This window comes from Cottoperca gobio, chromosome 10 (assembly GCF_900634415.1).
Source record: "Cottoperca gobio chromosome 10, fCotGob3.1, whole genome shotgun sequence".
Classification (NCBI taxonomy): domain Eukaryota; kingdom Metazoa; phylum Chordata; class Actinopteri; order Perciformes; family Bovichtidae; genus Cottoperca; species Cottoperca gobio.
In genome coordinates this window covers 21237933-21253574 of record NC_041364.1, presented here as the reverse complement: position 1 = coordinate 21253574, position 15642 = coordinate 21237933, and the positions used below count along the sequence as shown (strand labels likewise).

The following is a 15642-nucleotide window of genomic DNA, read 5'->3' as shown; positions in this document are numbered from 1 at the left end:
AACAAGTCATAAGTTAAAGTCTAAGCTTTCCTTATTATGTGGAATAGAAATATTAAGAGTTATATCAGAGTAGAAGTAGATACTACTGTATATAAGAGTAGAAACTTGTCTTAAGACGATTCTTCAAACAAGACAATAAGTTGTGAAGTGAATCTCTATTATGTTGTTATAAAAATTTAATAACTAATTAGAAGTATCTACACTGAGGCTAATATCCCTCATATCATATGTATATATATATATATATATATATATATATATATATATATATATATATATATACTGTATGTAGTGGATGCTGCCAGCTCATATCAGCCTGTTCAGTACAGTACTTTGTGTACTATTGTACTATTGTAATGTGTTCACTGGAGAAAGAAGTTTGCTCTGTTTTGAAAGAACAAGATTATTATCTCAAAAATGCTTTAAAAAAAAATCTTTATTTATAGAGCCTTTATCAAACAAAGTACAAAGTGCTTCACAGAGAGAAGAATGAGATAAAATACCAAAATAAAATGATAACATACATGAATTGAATACACATAGTCATTTGATCCACTGTTAATATGAACATATTGATTATAGCTGCTTTCTGTGGCATAATAATAGCAAACATAATTTCTTAATGTCTGTCTTTCTTCATAAACCTTCCAGCACATAATCATAAACAGTCAATTCTGACGTAGCATTCACAGTCACATTACTCAAACCGAATACATAATATTAACTAAATGTTTAATCATTAGAGCCCAAAGCATCGCGATTTTCAAAGGAGATGGTACAAGCCAACAACCTGACAGAAACTGTGCCCTTAAGTAAAACACACTGGAAGTGTTCCAAAGCAAAGCTTTCCGCTCCAACTGTGAGTCAACACACGCCTCAGGGGCTACACCTCTCAGCCAGCTTCAGATGATCTGCTGAGGGCATGTTTTCAACCCAGAATTCTACGTTTTTTAAGAGCTTTAGGAGCTTTAGGAAGAGGCTGTGAAGCTAAAGCAAGTACATGAATCAGGTTTACTTCAATAGTATGTCTAATCCTTTTTTTGTTGCAAAATACCACCTCCAAGGCGCCGCCTATTGCTCAATTGTTGCCGATCCATATCTCTCCTTCATCAGACAGTAAATAGTTTTCTGAGCTCTCCTTTTCCTCTGGCTTTTAATTCGATCGCTTGTCATATTAATTACATCAAGGACGTATGAAAACAAACAAACTCGGCCTGTAATGAGCACATGAGTTATTAAACATTTGTACTGTCAATTACATGCATCTCATTAAATAACAATGATCATTTGTGCAGCACTTCACCAGACAAAATGCTTGTAACAGCATAAGTGCTATTAATGGAACAGTGCAATGATTGTATCTGCGTAAAAGCAGGAGAGATGCTGTGCAGGGTGAGTTTCCCATCTGGTGACAATACACACGACCATGAGCAGAAGTATTCACCTCCTGTACTTTATTAAGTAAAAGCACAAAGCCATTAATATAATTATACACCATTGCATGTAAAAGCCTTGCAATCAAAATCGTAAAAATTGTCTTTACATACAGAAATGGTGATATATTAGTATAAATGACATTGTTAAAATGATGCAATAATAGCTGTGGTGGAGGGGTCACAAGATAATTGAAATTCCGAACCACAGATTTGTAGTTACTTTTTTTTTTACTTTACTCAAACCTTTGTTTTCGTGAAATATTGGATTATTGAATCTCTTTTTTTGTCTTCAACAGTTAATACCATGAAACCATTTGTTAGGTTGAGAAGGGAAAGCATTCTTTGGGAGAACTGCTAACAACTCATAGACCCCTGACGGGGGCCCCACCTACACACTGCTTTTCTACAAGGTGTCACACCCAAAACATTGTGTTATAAGTTCTAAGTTATGCACCTCCACCAGGGAGGTCATGTTTTTGGTTCAGTTTATTGTTTTGTTTTTCTGTCAGTAGGATTACAGAAAAACTACTGGTCTGATGTTCATAAGAATTGGTGGAAGGGTGTAGCATGGGCCAAGGAAGAGCCCTTTATATTTTGGAGCGGATCCAAATCACGGGGCGTTTACCTAGTGCCCTTCTGATTCTGTTTTTAAAGAAATGTTCATGTAATATGTAACTAGTAGAGTAAAAAGTATAATATTTGCATCCGAAATGTGCTGTAGTCGAAGTATAGAGTAGCATAACATGAAAAACAATCATGTAAAGTACAAGTACCTCAAAGTTGTACCTAAGTAAGCACGGAGAACTTCACAAGACCACCATGTCAACAGTGTGTGTGTGTGTGTGTGTGTGTGTGTGTGTGTGTGTGTGTGTGTGTGTGTGTGTGTGTGTGTGTGTGTGTGTGTGTGTGTGTGTGTGTGTGTTAGGGGTGACGGTGGGGGTAGCAGCAGGTAATGAAGGTGACCGGACTAGAGTGAGGTTGCCAGGTTAGGTGGCACAGTAGTCCCCTCCTGCATGTCAAACTTCAGAAGGCCTGGCATAAACAACCTCGCACAGGAAAACCACATTCACCTAACGCCTGCCAAACTGTCTGTAAGGTACACAACACCCTAAACACACACTTCTCTGTTTTACTTTTATATAAAAACTGATATATTGATATATTGACTTTCATCCCTGCTGCCTTACTTTAACACCTCACCCAACTCTTATCTTACCCATTTTCAAGTAAGGACAGTCAAAATGTCCTCATCTTTGGAAGACAGTTTGCTTGAAGCACACGCCGCCACACATTGCAATTTACGACTTTCACTGCTCAAAAGATCTTGATGTGCACTCTCCTTGCTCGACTAACCTCTCTTCCTCTTCCTTTCAACATCTCCGTCCTTTTTTCCTCTCGTACATTCGTCATCTCTTTTTGCCTTGAAAATAAATGTCTTATCCGTCACTCTGACCTTTTCTTGGGGAGAGTACAAGGCACAGTGTCCTCAGAGGTGATTTCTCAGTCCATTGTAGCTCCGTTCAAGAATCCGACAGATGTAAGGCCGTCTGTGTGTTCTTTCACAACCCAACATCGGGTCGCCAATAACAAAGAAAGGGTCATTGAAATGAGTGTAAAGATTTACTACGTGTTTACGCGTGTATTTATCCCTGACAGCTCACATATTCAGGGACACCGACGTGTGCCGTGTTTCTGCGTCATATTCAGATGTGCTCCCATGCTGTTCCTGCTGCTGTTCAGCAATTCCGCTGTGATGGATTTAAAATATTCAATAGGTAGAGAGGCTGAGAGAGGGAAAGAGAGCAGGTAGGTACAGTTGGTGGAGCGAGAGGAAGATACTGAGAACAGATTGAGAGATTGAAAGAGGAACAGAGCGATGGAGAGAGGAGGAAAGTGAAGCTGTCAGGAGACAGTGGCATGTGACAGGTGTAGGAGTTCATTATTCTACTGGCTTTACATACAGTGTCTATCAATTACACCCCATGTCTCTCCCTCTCTGCTTCACCGTCATAAATGTGCGGAGTGTGTTAGAAAAGTTTGGGAGAAAAAGGTCTTTGTTCTCCCTGATGTTTTTTTCCCCTCTCATCAAGATCAAGATAGAATAGCCTCTGTCCCCTTTCAGTCATGGAATCTGCTGGCTTCATATATCTCTTGAAGAAATGTGTTTTTCATTAGTTATATATTGGTCTCAACAACACAAAAGGTTCAGTAATAGTTTCACATAAGTGACAGGACCATGGTATATTTGGCACGTACGTTTTTTAATTATTGTGATTTCCATATTCCATATTTGATACCAAATTATTATGTATGTGTTATTACATCACCAAGTGAGTTTAAAATTACATTCATTTTCTTAACTAATGTAGATAATGTTGGCGCTTTGTTGCCTTTTCTTTCATACTAAATCTAGTGTCATTTCTAAAACAAAATTTACAGTAAATACATAATAATAACATATTGAAAGTAAGTTGTAGCAGCTGTGATATTATTGAGTGGTGTCTGCAGACGGATAAAACAGTTACTATGTAAAATAAAATCCACAAAAAGCTGTTATTTCTGAAATTACGTCCCAGATGAGTTTAGAAATCGTTCTGACTGTCGAGAGAATTTAGTGAGTAAATTGAACTTCAATTGTAAATGTAGGGGTGCCTAAAATGGGTTTTTAAAGAAAGAAATAGAAGACCTTAATATTTAAATATGATAATAACTTTACATGTAGGTCTAAGTATGAAATGTTTTTTTAATTCTTCACCCTCTTTTCAGTCACAATAATCCCATTCCCCCTTTTCAGGATGTACCTTTGTCACACTCTCTTGAACTTTTACCCAGCTCTCTCTCTCTCTGTAGGGGGCTGTCAGTGAGCAGGTGTGCAGCTACTTCTCTTTATTAATCACGGGCAGGAAGAAAGCAGAAAGCAACTGCGTGTGTGTGTGTGTGAGAGAGAGAGAGAGAGAGAGAGAGAGAGAGAGAGAGTAACACACTAGAGAACTGTACGATGCGGGAGTGACTGTGCCGCACGGTCCATCGACACTGTGACAAATGGAGAGGGCAGAAGACGCTTATATACAAGCACACACACACACACACACACACACACACACACAAACACACACACACAAACATACACACACACACACACACAAACACACACACACACACACACACACACACACACACACACAAGGATGCAGTTTGACGGAGCACAATGTTTTCAGAGCTTGTAAGTTGTTTGGTTCTGCTCAGAGGAGTGTTTCTGAAATTCATTCAAATTGGAATTTTCGTTTTGATGTAGCATTGGAAACATTTTCACCGTGGCGAATTGTTTAATAAGCTGTTGAATATTAAGATCTCTGTTTATTCAAACAAAGAAGTGGACGTCTGTCAGTGAGAAGGAATCAAACTTGTCCTGTGCAGCCTTGCCTGTTTGAAGGAAACTGTTTTGGTATTTTTGTTGTTAGAGAAAGATGGAATCATAATGTATACATGAGTGTAGAATCTGCGTCCCTAATACCTAAACTATACTAGACTATATGTCATTAACTAACGTCATGTCTCTGGACACACTTCTTCCTCCAGCTTGTAACCTCCATGACAACTGTCAGAACATCTCAAATGGAGTTGGAGACAGTCTTTAGCTGGACAACAGACCTGCATATTTGAAAAACAAGGAAACTTTATGTGATAACATTGTAATGCAGATAATGAAAAGTGGATACATCGAAGGGATCCTTAACTGTGCTCATGTCTGCATGATGCAAGGTATAGTACCATACTATGGAGAGAGATTGCATTTACTTTGATTCTCTTATAATCATCATTTTTACATTTAAACATTTTGCATAGATGTTTTGATCACAGTGATAAAATACTGCTTTGTCAGAGCAATAAGGGTACAAGAGGAATGTGTCAGGTGGGTTAAAGGAATAGTTCAGATTTTCTTGAGGTGGGCTTGTGTAAGGTACTTATCCACAGTCAGTGAATTACCTGCTGTAGATGGAGGTCTGCACGCTCCCAGTTTGTAGAAACAGACAGGAGTACCAGCACAGAAGCTAAGCTACTGTGGATGGGGGCTGCAGCAAAACATTTTAGCCTCCCAAAAAATGTACAAAGCCACCAGAATCCATTGACAAAAACAGTCATTTTGCCACACAGGTTTTGCTGGTAGACCGCTGCATCGATCGGTTGGTTTGTTTGTGTCATTGTGTGACATTGGTATTTTCAAAGGTTGGTTCAGATTCACCAAAGTCACACAATGACACAAACAAACCCACCGACTCCTTTGGCTGCCTCTGTCAGTCACATGACCCTCACCTTGCAGGTCATTGCGGCCCCTTGAGAGACATTAATCACCTCACCACAAGATGTCGCTCGTCAGGAATACATAAGCGCAGCGTGTTTGAACAAATAACCAACGCTGTCCTTTTATCCTTATTTTGATCATCAAAGCACGAACACACACTTACTTCATCCTGCATAAGATCATAATCCTGATAAAAACTCGGGGAACATTTCATTAACCCTGAGACCCGGCAGAAAGTGTGAAATGATCCAGAGTTCAACAAGTAATAAAAACACTCATTATCTGAATAAACATAAAGTACTTCATCACTCTTCTGCATATAAACCTGTCCAGCCAGCCCAGATTAGATTCAAGTTTAATGATCAACAAAGGGAAACTGGCTGTGGCAGCACCAACCTGATACAACAAACAATGGTGTCCTTAATATAAAGACATACGTACAAAGTAGGTAGAAACAATGGACATGTACACATTATAGCTTGGATGGGTAATTGATACAGTTCTCCCTACATGTTCCTACATGTTCTTCTTACTCTAATTGCCTTTTCTGTTCCTGTCATCTCCTCACCAGGTTGACATTTTCATCTTTCAGTTGTTTGAAAAAAAACAAAATCTCTATTGATCTGGTTGGATTTGTGTTCTTTCACGTGTTCTTTTAATTGCTGCCGTCTATATCCCCTCTTTTCACATTCCTGTGTTGTCAGCTCCTATTTGTCTTTTTTTTTTGCTTGCCTTGCATATCCTTTGGCAGTAGAGCTTTTTTGCATTTTATATTTTTCTTAATCCGGTTTTGTCTTTTTTTCCATTTTTATACAAACACATATATTTTTATACATACTCGGTCCTCTTGCTCTCACTCCCAGCTCGTCACATACCAACACTTGGTCACTTTATGAAGCATCATTGTTCAGCATGCAGTGTAGTCTGATGGGCTGCAACACATGGTTAACGTTGTGAATTCAAACAAAACTACTTAGTTTGGTTTGGGTAAAAATAAGTAGATTTTTTAGGTAACTTAAGTTGTTACATATGTGACTTAAGTTAAGTACGTACGTTATATTTCAAAGCGTAGTTTCACATGAGACACGGACGGCGGTCTCCTGGTTGAACCTTTTTTTTTACCCATCCATATCCATCCACCTCAACCTCCACTTGTGTTGCTATTACTACTACGTCACCCAATCTCAGAATCAAGGGGCAATTTCTCTGGGGTCCCCGTGTAGCCAGCGGATATCCGGAGCGCCGGAAGTTGCTCACAGTCAGATCAGCAGCTTGAGATGCAAGACTGGAGTTGGAGTTGAGAGACGACTTCTATAACCAGGTTGTTTCAGTAGCCAGTGTGCAAGCTTACTTGAAGCTGTAAAAAGTGAAAACATCGTCAGACGATGGTAGATGGGTTCTGAGATTGTATTGCGTTCTTTCTCTTTTCCTCTCCAGACCGACTGTTGACCCGCATGCAACCAAAGCACGCTCAAACGTGATTGGTCAATACTACTCGGACTGCAAACTGAAACCAGAACTCTTCCGATCCCAATATCTTGTCTGCATTCCTATGTAGAATGTGTTTATGGAGATGATAGATCATTAGACTTCCTCCTTTACTCCCGTCATGATTAGTATGGCCACTAGAGGCATCCTGCACATGGAACACTGACAGTGGAGGGGGACATGGAGTGTAATGGTTTGAGTCATAGTACACTGACCGGCGGATGTATTTGATGAGTTGGCAGTGAGAACATGCAGCTTTGCTGCATTGCTTTATGCCACAAATGTAGGCTTCTATACATAATGTAAATGTTTGTTCTACATAAATGTAGCAGATGGTGAAGGGGGTGAAAGGCCAGAGGAAGGCATCGCTCCAACATTTCTATCTGGATATGAAAAGAAGAGGTGTGTGGGTTGCACCAGCAGGCATTTGTTTTAATGGGAAATATGGTGTTAATTTTCAGAAACAGTAACATTACGTGTTAGAGATGGACCATCAATCATCTCCCCACTGATCTCATTTGTTTGTGTAATTGTACAAAGGTATCACATTTAATTTGACATTGATTTATTTATGTTTGTAATGCTACAAACAACTTCTTCCTATCGTCCTCTTCACATCTTCCACCTTTTAATCTTTGTTTCCTCTATCATTATTCAATGAGAAGTAACTCGATAAGGGAAAACATTACCTACTTTCTTATTATCTCTCCTAATATGACTCTGTTTTGCTCATCCACATGTTCCTCCACTCCATCTTCCTTCTGTCTCTCCCTGTATCCGTCCATTCATCCATCCATATATACTGTTCACCTCTTCAGGAGTTATTATGGTTAATAGGAAGGCCAATGAGTTCTGTTTCACAGGGAAATGGGACTCATTACTTTTCATTAAGTACTTTAAGTCAAAACCACTGCATTTCCTCTTTTTCCGCATTCCTTATTTTCCACATATCTGCACTTATGCATGTCTTTCTGTTTCCCAACCTGATATACACAAACCAAGCAACCACTTTTTAAATATATTTCATGAATTTCAGACCCGACTGACACGCCGAGAGGTTTATTTTCATGACTCAACTGCAAATGGCACAAGCTCAGTGAATGTTTTCAAGTGGCAGAACTCTAATATAGTTGGACGCGGTACTGTAACTGTGCTGGGCCTGGCCTCCATCCTGACCAATCAAATCACTTGTTTTCTTCTCTTTAGATATTCCACTCTGTTCCGGGCACTCTGACCATGTGATGATAGACAAGTCCAAAGCAGCTCAGCTCACAAAAACAGATGTCACCAGTCCAATTAAATTGAAGTCGGTAGTTACACTAGAATGGAAATGTATTTAGTAAACCAATTATTTAGACTTTTGGGAAGAATAAAGCTACTCTACTTTGCCTTGAATATTTCTGATAGAATTCCTTTCCAGCTAAAGAAATTCATAACTAGAAGGAGAATGCAGAATCCGCAAAGCCTGTTACCATAAGTGAAAAATAATGTGTTTATGCTCCTTGTAATTCGGATCTGCTCCAAAAGTTTGATCCTTCTAGCACGTGTCGTGAAAACCAGGCCAGTGGTTTTTCTGTAATCCTGGAGGTGGGAGGCTTGGTGTCCACCATCTAAAGTCATAAACATTGGCTAAAATACAAGTGCAAGTTGTGTTGTTGACCTGTCTGTGACCCACCAAATGACCAAACTGTTAGAGCGCCCTGACGGGGAGGACACTCCTTTAGAAGAGAAGTAAAAGAGGACATGTTATGGGTTATTTCACCACCACTGAGCTCTTCCTCTTAATTCCCCCCACACCAGCAATGCTGCAGGTTCTCCAAATGACCCTGTTTGACATGTTTTGCTACAAAGACACTGCAACAGCTTTTAATGCTTGAGGCTACATCCCCACGAATACATGTTTTGTTTTAAACGCATCACTTTTGCTATGTCTACGCCGAGTATCCACACTACTCCAGCATCCACACTATACCGGCATTTCTGAACCCCTAAACCCCTAAAACCCTAAAACCCTAAAACCCTGAGTTATTTCAAAGTTAACACGTCACGTACTGAACTTGCATACTTTTTTCTTGAATCTAACCAAGTAGTTTTGTTGCCTGATCCTAAACGCAACCTTTTGTTTCATTACAAAATGTTAACCATGAGTTTAAAATTGCGACCGTTTCACAATGTGCGCCTGTCACTAGTACTCTAACGGTCACATTAGTCATCAAACAACATTTTGCTATGGGCACATATGTTCTTTGAGAATGGGGGACGGACTCTTAATTGCAGATCGGTTGGTGGATATAGATGTGTTGAATATCTATATTTGGACAATTTAGAGCATCTTTCAAAGTCAAATCACGCAACTGGATCCTGAAATGATAATGATGTGATAATGTTGTATTGAATTTATACCAAATCATTCAACATATTCATTTTATTGAGAATCTTCCAGCATGTATACAAGGTGAATTTAGATAACTTTAGTTTGACATTGTCTGACTGCCAGTGTGTTTGCAGCAGCAGTTTTGGTTTTAATAAATGCCACTTATTTCTTTCTTTTGTTCAACAATAAAAGTAGTTTGAATGACTACTCCCTACTAGTGTGTGAGTGTGTGTGTGTGTGTTTGTGTTTTCTCGTGTGAGGGTGAATACATTTCAGTCTGTTTGGTAGCATTAGACAGAGGGCAGATTGTGGTCAACTCCATTTATTCAGCGTTGACGCCTGTGTGTGAATGTGTGTGTTTCTACTACGGGTGTGGGTGATATGTGTGTGTGTATGCATGTTGTCCTTGTGTGTGTGCATGGCACGACGTGCCTTGTATGCTGATAGATGCTGTTGTAACTCCATAGCTCTGAATAAAGGCCATAACCCGCACATGTATTACCATATTCATACAGCTAACAAAATAGATTGCTTTGGTGTGTGTACGTGTCCATGTGTGTGTGACTCTACTGGTTTTGGCAACTAATTTTGAGGAGTCATTTTGAAAATGGCTAACACACTGTGTCTCTCTCTTTCTCACACACGCAAACACACATACAGAATGTCCTCTTACCACAAATATAAGTCTCTATCTGAGCTAAAGCCTATTCTCATAAAGTGTGTTCAGAGAGAAGCAGTAACTATCAAGTCAGTTGTGTGCCGAAATTGAGCATCAGCACAAAACACTGGGCCAAATGGCGGGTACTTTCCCCCCCCACCCCCCATTGTAATCTTGTTCTCTCACCTTCTTTCTCTCTGTAAAGTTTTCTTCCCCTTTTCTTTCCCTGTATTCTTTCCCCTCTCACTTGGGTGTAAATTGCCCTGCAGTGGTGATAGACTTGTGTGTGTGTGTGTGTGTGTGTGTGTGTGTGTGTGTGTGTGTGTGTGTGTGTGTGTGTGTGTGTATGTGTGTGTGTGTGTGTACTTACCCAGTCATTTTGGTCTGTGTGGCCCGTTTCTGTGTGCGTGTGAGTCAGACTCCCTTCCTCTATTTTTTTCCGTGAGGGTGTGTGCGTTTTTGTACCTGTTTGTGAAGGTCGGGATCATTACCTGTGTGTGTGTGTGTGTGTGTGTGTGTGTGTGTGTGTGTGTGTGTGTGTGTGTGTGTGTGTATGTGTGGGGGGGTCAGGTCAAGCTATTATTATGGCAGCAGCTGTAGTGGTATTGCAGGGGATTGTGGGAGGCGTGCAGACAGGCTGGAGGCTCTGAGCGGCTTTATGTTTGAGTGACATGCCTGAACTAAATATGTTGCATCCTGCGCAAACAACGTAACTCAAACTACTCCAGCTATTAAATGTAATAAAACTTATTTCTAATAGAACAGTTAAACTATAATCATTTCAACTTATGTGTAGTATTTTAAGAAAAACTCCCACTTTTTATATACATTTTACACTTTCTAAGAGGAAATGATGACGCAACCTTTGGGCAGTTCATTAAGATATTTACATAGTTTTTATTCATCAATGCTTTTATATCGTTGTTTCCTTATGGAAAACATTGGTTGATTAGATATTCATGTTTTGTTTGACAGATGAATACATTGAACTTTAAAATCTCGAAGGAACAAAACTTCACGAAACTGAAACAAATGCAGCAAAAAGATTATTTAATACTTTGAAATAATCCCTTATCCTGACAACTTTAATGGACAGTAGACTTCTATTTAAACAAGGACAATATTCACTTCTCAACGAATAAGATGCTGTGTCTCTGCAAGTCAAATACACATTTTAACTTGACTGAGAATATTGAGTTAAGACAGGTTGAGTTGAATTAACTTCAATTCCATTACAACAAAACCTTGTTAGGGAAAAACTGCCTCGGAGTGCATTAAACAGCATAACAATAAAACCATTATATAGTGAAAACATAAAAATGCAAAACAAAATGATTTGAACAACAAAATGTACCTTGAAATGCAAAAAGGTTTACCTTTGAAGAGTTATAGAGCTTTTATTCCTAGATGAAAATATGTAATGGTCAATTAAATTATATTTATATATTTATATTATTTAATCCTCCACTTTTTAAACTCTTTTGATATCGACTGACCAATAAGTCCATGTTATCAATGGCAAAATGGAAGAAAAGCTCTCTACTTCATATCATGTCCCATAAGTTTCAGTTTCTGTAGTAATACATTCAGCACCATGGACAGCGACATGCCTCCTTCATCGACACCACCTCACAAGATAACATGTTTCTAAAAGTTTTGCAGTGAAAAATACACATAATCAAAAGCTTTAACAGTTGGAACTTTTCACTGGATGACGATTACATTGTGTAAAACATTTCACAATTTGTCTTTAGATGTAATTGTTGTGGCTTGGAGATCCAAACACTGTACTGTTTAAGCTCCTTTGCTAATAATCAAACAGCTTTGAGCTTTCAAATAAGTCCTTCTTTCACTTGTCATGAAAGTCGTTGTTTATGGATTAACGTAATCTTAATTGTTTCTGTTATAGTATCAAAAGGCTAAAACTAAGCAGCATAAAAGAATTTAACTTTTCTGAAATAATTTTGTCTGCTTAATAATCGCTAAATTAGCGCTGAGCTCGACAAAAGAAATTCTTTGTTGAATAAACTGAGTTCTTCATCATTCAAAGGATCATACAAAAAATTTCACTTTAAATGTTGTGTTTACCGTAAATTTTTTTGGAAATATGTTATTTAACATGAACAAAAACTAAAGAAATTACTAATTGACTGAATAAATCTTAGTTGACTAATCGACTAAGAGGAGGCAGCCCTACACTAAATAACACCTAACACTATAAAACTTTAAATAAAAGGCATATAAATCCACTACCATTTATTCTCTTCAAAATATGTTATATATATATATATATATATATATATATATACATATATATATTTGTATACTGTATGTCTCAAAGATCAGAATCACAGAGAAGACAGTTTTATTCTTAACATTTTATCAGTACTTTTTCACTTTAGATGCATCTTTATAAAAACCTTGTTGATAAAATGACATCAGCCAAACAGAAAAAAGAAAAAGTACAACCCCGTATTTAGGTTTGTGACTCCGTCTTAATGTGTTTTACCACAAAACTTTCTGCATTTTCTCAAACTCTGAAACTTTGCCATTTATCTGGAGTTATTTTCATTCTGCCGTCTGGGTGCATCCATATGCAAATAGAGCTGACGGGAATGATGTATCTGGCCATGCTTACACCTCACCCACACATTTAATATGTCTTCACACACACACACACACACACACACACACACACACACACACACACACACACGCAGCTGCACTCTCCCATGCACTCACACACATACGACAGGCTTATAAACACATGCCCACTCATGCACGTACACTCACCTACACAGATTAATACACATGCACGAGTACGAGGAGAGACAGCGATGAATGAATTATTGGGTGGGAGTTTGCTATGGTTATGACCTGCAGCTACATATGGCCCCGTCGTTCCAATGTGTGTAGAGTGTAAATATGAATGTGTGTGTGTGACCTGTGTCTAAAACAAAAAGGCATTAGTTCAGTAGACCAGACTAATGTGATTTTCTATTAATGTGATGTTCTTGGTGGATCTGTGTGTGTGTGTGTGTGTGTGTGTGTGTGTGTGTGTGTGTGTGTGTGTGTGTGTGTGTGAGTGTGAGTGTGTGTGTGTGTGTGTGTGTGTGTGTGTGTGTGTGTGTGTGTTTGATCCTCAGTGTTAGGCATTGAGTGGACTGCACTCACACCTTCAATTTGTTTCTGCTCATTAATTTACAACAACAAAGTCACGCTGGTCTTTTCATTGCTTAATGTTCAAAACACACACACACTACCACGCAATGAGTTGTTATGAGTGTAGTCTTCTAAATATCTGGCAACCTTGTCAATGATTAGATGACTGCTGGTAAGTATTGTATTGTAAGGTGTGTGTGTGTGTGTGTGTGTGAGAGAGAGAGAGAGAGAGAGAGAGAGAGAGAGAGAGAGAGAGAGAGAGAGAGAGAGAGAGAGAAAGAGAGAGAGAGAGGAAGAGAGAGAGATGTGGATGAGTACTAAATCATTTGAGAGTGAAAGAGTGATTGTGTGTGCAATAAATCTGCTTATGTGTGTGTATGTGTGTTAGTGTGTGTGTATGTGCGTGTTTGTGTGTGTGTGCATTGATACTAGAGTAAATCTCTCCTGCCTCTGTATGACTTAATGCATATTGCTAAATCTATAAATGTAACCAATTAAGTGTGTGGTCGTAAGTCTGTGTCACAAACTCATGCAAATGAAGTCTTTAAATCTCTATATGTGACTTAACTCAACACAAATTACACTCGACACATTTTACAGGGTGCTAAAACATGTGTACATTGACTAACAGTGGTAGCCACGGTAACGATCCACACCCAGCATCGGACCACTGACTGCACACGTCTGCAGGGGGCTGAAACTCTCCAGCCACACCAGGGTGATACACCAGGGCTGGACTGCAAAGCTAACATATATCTGCATCTGTAAACAATATATTTGTATTTATGCGGGGCTTATTCTGGGTGCAGTTAGAAATCGTCTAAAGTGCTGAATTTGTTTTGTGTTAAATTGCTCTTTACTGCTATTTAAAAGGAAAGGAAAGAAAAAGATCTATGCTGAGTCTCAAGAAACACTGCGCAAGTGTTAATGTTCTAGGTGGGAATGAATATTTTAAATAGAATGAGAGTTCTCAGCAGTGGGGGGTGGTCTTTTTACATATACACAACTGCAGGTTATAACCAGAAAAGGCCCACAAGAATGTAAACTTGATCTGAAATGCCTGTGACTAAATGGCAAAATGGAAGCATCAGACGCCGAGGGGCACTGACCGAGCGTCTGTATCGGAGGAGTTGTGCGTGATACCGGGTTGGGGATATATGTGAGTGGAGTCAGATGGTGTTAATAGGGTGTGATTTTGTATTTGCACCCCAAACTGGTTATTGCTAGTACTGCATAAACCAAGAAGAACGCAATAAGGATGTGAGGCTGAGGATGTATTTGTGGGCCCGTGACAGATCCAGAGGCCTTATTGCTGCAGGGGAGAGGCTGTAATTCAGAGGGAAGGCCTTGTGGCAAGTGCCTGAAGGCTTCAACCGAACAGAGCGCATCTATCTGATCCTCAGACCATGAGAGGGGAAGAAAGAAGTCAGAGGACCAAAGGACAGAGAGAAAAGAAAAAAAAGAGCCGGAGCAGAGAAGGAGAGGATGGGCGGGGGGAGGAGGGAAGTCCATTTGGTAAAGCTCCTTGTCATATTCCGTCCTGACCTCTACGTCTCAACAGCTCCTACTTGTCTTCCATCTACAACTTGTTTTCTGTCTGTTCCGGTTGGCCGGGTCTCACCTCGACATCGCAGCACTTTCTCTCCTCTTTTGTCCCTCTTCATTTACTCTCCACTTCCTCTTCTGTCTTTATTTCTCTGACTGTATTGGGAACGCAGCACATAAATAACAGAAAAAAACGTTTGGTTGTAAAATGTAATTAAAATTAAGAAAATGAATTCAACTACACTCTTTATTAATGCTTGATGCCTTACCCTTTTTATAAAGTATAGCATTTCCTTTTTGTTTCTTTTTGAATCTCTTGCGCTGTTGCACATACACTTTCTCAAACTTATTTTCAATGTTTTTATTATCTTGAAGGTAAAAAACAATATTGCAAAATACACAAAATAAAATGATATCCCTGTCACTCACACTCTCGCTGCATCTCTCATTCTTTCTTTCTCACGCTTTGTCGCTGCCAAACATGTTCCTTGTATAAAGTTTCATATCTTATATAAAGTCTTATATAAAGTCTTTAATACTTGTTCATGTTTTGCCTTCTAACCTATTTAAGTTTCTAACTTTCCATCGATGTTTCTCCCCCTGCAGTTTAAAGTGGAGTTGTATCAGGAGTCCGTCCAGAGCTTTATACTGCATCACCTATGACACCTTTCTCACA

The 15642-nt window shown here is 39.1% G+C and overlaps 1 protein-coding gene across 3 annotated transcripts in view; it reads left to right on the top strand.

The window, feature by feature from the left end:
- The window catches only part of il1rapl2 (interleukin 1 receptor accessory protein-like 2), a 384719-nt gene that overhangs the window by 212100 nt on the left and 156977 nt on the right, over positions 1–15642 (top strand). Inside the window, exon 1 of one of the 3 annotated variants that reach the window (XM_029441638.1) lies at positions 2436–2532. The exons of the other annotated variants lie outside the window; for them this stretch is intronic. The gene's annotated coding sequence lies outside the window, so the exon portion shown is untranslated. Of the gene's footprint in view, positions 1–2435; positions 2533–15642 lie in introns of those variants that run through there. 3 annotated transcript variants of the gene reach the window in all.